Source organism: Dipodomys spectabilis, unplaced genomic scaffold (assembly GCF_019054845.1).
Source record: "Dipodomys spectabilis isolate Male_0828 unplaced genomic scaffold, ASM1905484v1 ptg000185l, whole genome shotgun sequence".
NCBI lineage: Eukaryota > Metazoa > Chordata > Mammalia > Rodentia > Heteromyidae > Dipodomys > Dipodomys spectabilis.
This window is the reverse complement of record NW_024870862.1, coordinates 2281210-2286530: the sequence shown is the minus strand read 5'-3', so window position 1 is coordinate 2286530 and position 5321 is coordinate 2281210.

The window sequence follows — 5321 nt, the reverse complement described above, 5'->3', positions numbered from 1 at the left end:
AAAGAGAGGAAAAGGTGAAAAGGATAAGAAAGGAAGAAAAAGATCAGAAATTCAGTAGAGCAAAACAAAAAACAAAAAGATAATAAAAAAAAAAGAAAAAAAAAAAAAGAGAACGAAAACAATAAAAGAAAGAAAAACGCACACTCACGTATCCCTAAAATAAAAATTATAAGAGGAAAAAAAAGTTACTGGAAAACAATTTTTTCTCAAAAAAGGCAAAAATTAAAGAGTAAAAAAGTTTTAGAAAAGAAAAAAAAATTTTATATAAGGAAGAAGAAGAAGAAGAAGAAGAAGAAGAAGAAGAAGAAGAAGAAGAAGAAGAAGAAGAAGAAGAAGAAGAAGAAGAAGAAGAAGAAGAAGAAGAAGAAGAAGAAGAAAAGAAGGAGGAGGAGGAGGAGGAGGAGGAGGAGGAGGAGGAGGAGGAGGAGGAGGAGGAGGAGGAAGAAGAAGAAGAAGAAGAAGAAGAAGAAGAAGAAGAAGAAGAAGAAGAGAGAAGAAGAAGAAGAAGAAGAAGAAGAAGAAGAAAGAAGAAGAAGAAGAAGAAGAAGAAGAAGAAGAAGAAGAAGAAGAAGAAGAAGAAGAAAGAAGAAGAAGAAGAAGAAGAAGAAGAAGAAGAAGAAGAAGAAGAAGAAGAAGAAGAAGAAGAAGAAGAAGAAGAAGAAGAAGAAGAAGAAGAAGAAGAAGAGAAGAAAAGTTCTTTGATTTTTTTTGGGAGGGGTGGGAAAAATCCTGTATCTCCCTTGTGACCCTAACCAGCCTCTTGTTGGAGTCTCTGGTCTGCTTGTGGTCCTGTGGCTTGGTTGGTTTCTTAAGTCACTTTGTTGGAACAGGCAGAAAAATGCTCTACTTTACCCAGGATTTTGGGATCCTTCTCCCAGGCTAGTTCAATGGGAGGCAGATCTGCTTTGAGTACCACAAAGAGGAGATGCAGTGATGAGGCTAGGTTTTGGGTAGAGTTGAGGCCTTTCAACAAACAGTAGCTTTACCCGGGGGCTAGTTTGTGAAAAATTCACAGAGCCCAGCCTGGAGCCATTCTCAGGATTTCTGTTTACTGAATTTCAATTGATTGTCCAGGCTGCTAGAGGGAGTGGCAGCCTCTGGCTCTGATTACCCAGTGAAGAAAGCCACTCCTAGGACTGGCGCCTAAGCTGGGTGACTTTTTCCTGGGTGGAGCTGAGTCTGGCAGGCCACGCCGCCATTAAGTTCTTGGGACCTGCTAAATGACTCGTTTTATTCCAAGGCTTGAGTTGGACCTAGCAACTTCACTGAGCTTTGTCAGTATCCAAGATGGAGATCTCCGGTACTGGGGGGGGGGGGAGGGGAGGGGTGGCCTTCCCTCCTCTGCTCCCTGAGAAGGAGTGAGGACGTCAGGCTTCTACTCACGCCGAGTCTTGGTTCCTGGGTCATCTCTGGTCTGCAAACTGCAGGATGAAGATGTCCGCTCCTTGTCGGTTCTTGCTGGTGTTGAGTAGAATCCGCTCACCTGCTGCGTCTGGCTCCTTCGTCCCGGACTCTTTGTGGTTCAGGTATGGCATCTGCAGGCGCTGCCGCCACTGCTGCCACTGCCTCGGTGGCTTCTGGCAAGAGCTCAGATCTATCTCCTTGCGTGGATTTTCCCTCTCTGGCCTGACTCTCTGTCCTGTGATGGCACACTTGGTGTGATTCTCTGGCTTAGGACTGTTCACTGGAACTCTAAAACTGCTTTCTACTCGAGAGCTTGTTTAGACTCCAGCTTCTCCTCTGCCATCTTCCCAGAATCTCCTTCCCTTTGTATAATTTTAATGCCAAATTTAAGAATCTTCATCTCCAAAATTATCAAGACATCTTCCTTTGCTTTTCACTTTCATAACTCTTTTTGTTTTATATACATTTTAATCCTGCTAGAAGTTAGTATTTGAATAAATTGTTATGTGTAAGTAAATGTTCACTTTTTAATTTGCCCAAATTCTGTCTAACCTATCACCACTTATTAAAGAGAATGTCATTCCACAAATATTTGGTTTAACCCTTATTAAATATTCCTTGATAATATTTATGTGGATCTAATCTGGTGCCCTACAGACCCATTGAGCTGTATAATCTTTCCTCAACAAATATAACAATTTTAAACTTACACCTTGAAAATTTGACAGAGAAATATATTACAATTTATCTTTCTTTGTCAGTGAGTCAAAGATTGCTAGTCAGGTGTTTTTAGAAATCGTCATAAACATAAATAAAACTGTGAAGCTGGCCACTCTTGGCTCCTGCTTTTAATTCTAGCTACATAGGAGGCTGAGATCTGAGCATTGCCATTCAAAGCCAGATGGAACATGATTGTCTTTAAGACTCTTATGTCCAATTAACCACCAGAAAACTAGAAGTGGCACAATTGCTCAATGACTAGAGCATTCACTTTGAAATGAATAGCAGAGGTACAGCGCCCAGGGCCAGATTTCAAGCCCCATGAATGATGATAAAAAAGGCAGGAGACAATTTATATGTTTGCTCAATTGTATCCTCCAATCCACAAAAATTGTATGTCTCCATTTATTTAGATTTTTGCTTTTATATTCATTATAGTATAATTTTCAATGACAGTGGGTGAACACACTTTAACACATTTTGATGATGTGTGAAGATAGCACAAAGAAATTCACAGAAAACAGTTGAAACATAAAAGGCAATGGGAATGGACATATAGAAACGGGTTAATCCGGCCCTTCATCAATATATGCGAGTGGAAAATATTTCAATAAGATTTCTTCATACAATTAATATACACCAATTCATAAATATCTTCCGAAGGCTTTGGTATTCAAGTATGAAATAAAGGATAAATACACATTCTGTGGTGAAATAAAAGAAAGATAGATGAGAAAATACATACTTATAGTGATTGTTTAAATAAACTACAAAATTTGGTCAACATTCTGAGGGCTCATGGCTCATTGGTCTAGAAGGCTGCTGGTATCTAAGATAATACTAAAATGTTAGACTTGAGTCTATCTTTACGACTGCTTAATACTATTGCTTTTTTAGTGAGTATTCTTTTTTATTGTTGTTGTTGGTGGTGGTGGTCATGGGCCTTGAACTCTGGGCCTGGGTGCTGTCCCTCAGCTCTCAACCTCAAGGCTAGAGCTCTACCACTTGAGCCATAGAGCCACTTCCGGTTTTCTGGTGATTTATTGGAGATAAGAGTCTCATAGATTTTCCTGCACAGGCTGGCTTTGAAACTCGATCATCAGATCCCAGCCTCCAGAGTAAGATTAGAGGTGTGAGCCACTGGTGCCCTGCTCCTGTGTACAACAACTTAACCATAAAATAAAATAAAGTAAAATCAAAAAAGGACATATTTGGCAAATAATGTAAAATGATAACTTACAGACAAATGGAAACAATAATATATGTATATGCCTATATACATATATGTACACATCTGTATATATGTATATATAGGTATTTGTATTTATACAAATATAAGTATGAATCTATACATATGTACACATAGTGTGCATACATATGCATTTATTTAAATAGACTTGAATCAGAAATATATTAAGAGCATATTAATGTCAAGGAAATACTATAACCATCCTGAATAAGTTATCAAAAAATCCAAATACATATCTCTATAGTAATGTAACAACAACAAAGGAACATATAGAAAGATCATAACATAGGTAGACATTGCATACATATAGAGATTAGTGATAATAGAAAAAATAATATAGCCCTGCACAACCATTATGTAGAAATTGGAATCCTTATACAATGATGCTTGGCACTTAAAATGATATAGTCAGTTAAACATACTGGCAATCTTTAAAATATTACACATAGAGTTGCCTCTATGATCCAGCATTTTGAATCATAATTTTATATAAAAATAGATTTCAACATATGTTCAATGAGACACATACATATACAAGAATATACATAGCAAAACCTTTTACAATAACATACAATAAAATATTGAAATGCCCATTGAGGATGTTATACAATTATTCATATGCTTACAAAACAATATACTCTATCCATGAGAAAAATATACATGGACTTACTTTGCAAATAGTAATATTACATGGGAGAAATGGATAAAATAGTCTACATTTTCTAATTATATGAGCTTTTTAAAATTGGCCCATCTGTAGAGGTAGAATATGAAATAATAGCTGCTCAAGAGGAGGGTAGGTTGAAATGATGACAGGAAGTGACTACTAATAAATACTGGAGTATTTTGAGAGGGTAGTAATGACAAAATGTTATAGAACTGAAGGTGATGTTCTTACTCTACCTCTTTATCATTCTAAGAATCATTGTACTTTATCAAAGAATTACAGAGTGCTTTTGCATTAAACTAAGGAAAAATTTTAGTATAATATTGGGTGAATCAGAGTGATAATTTAGAATTTAAAATCACAGAATTCTATAATGTATAACTTTAGTATGTTGATGAATAAGACTATTAATAAAATATGATCTGTGATATATCCTCTGAGTGATTATACATGACATTGTGAGTCAGTGAATATTCTACAAAATTATGTGAATTGAGGGATGAGATAGGATTGAGACAATGAGGGATAAAGATCATCAAGATGCATTGTATTGGCCATGGAATGTGGTTTAGTGGTAGACTGCTTGCCTTGCATGTGTGAGTTTGATTCCTCAATACTACATAAAAAACAAAAGCTAGAATTGACACTATGACACAAGTCGTAGAGTGCTAGTTTGAGGAAAAAGAAGCTCAAGGATTTTGCCAAGGCCCTGAGTTCAAGACCCAGGATTAGCCAAAAAAATGCATTGAATTAAGCCAGGCACTAACGGCTCACGTCTGAAATCCTGGATAATCAGGAGGCTGAGGATTGAGGATTGAAGCCAACCCAGGCAAGAAAGTCTGTAAAATTCTTATCTCCAATTAAATATCAGAAAAATCTGAAAGTGCTACTATGCCTCAAGTGATAGGGTTCTAGCATTCATCCAAAGGCACTCAGTGACAGTACCCAGACCCAGAGTTCAAACCTCAGGAGAGAAAAAAGGAAAAAAAAGCTCACTAAGAACTATTAATAAACTGCTTTGTCAAACAGAAACTCCCATAAAACTACTTAAAGTCAATTAAAAATATGATAAAATACAAGTCATTTTGGGAACCAGATATAGATAGTATACATGGGACAAAGTAAATTTTATATCATTTAGTTTGAGTTGAAATTTGTACTATAGTCTTCTTACATCAATTATGAAATTGACAATACTGCCAATTATAGGTCAATTTCCTGAAGGAAAAGATTGTATTTTGCAGTTTTTTCATAGGAAACTATAGAGGTGATTTTTTTGCC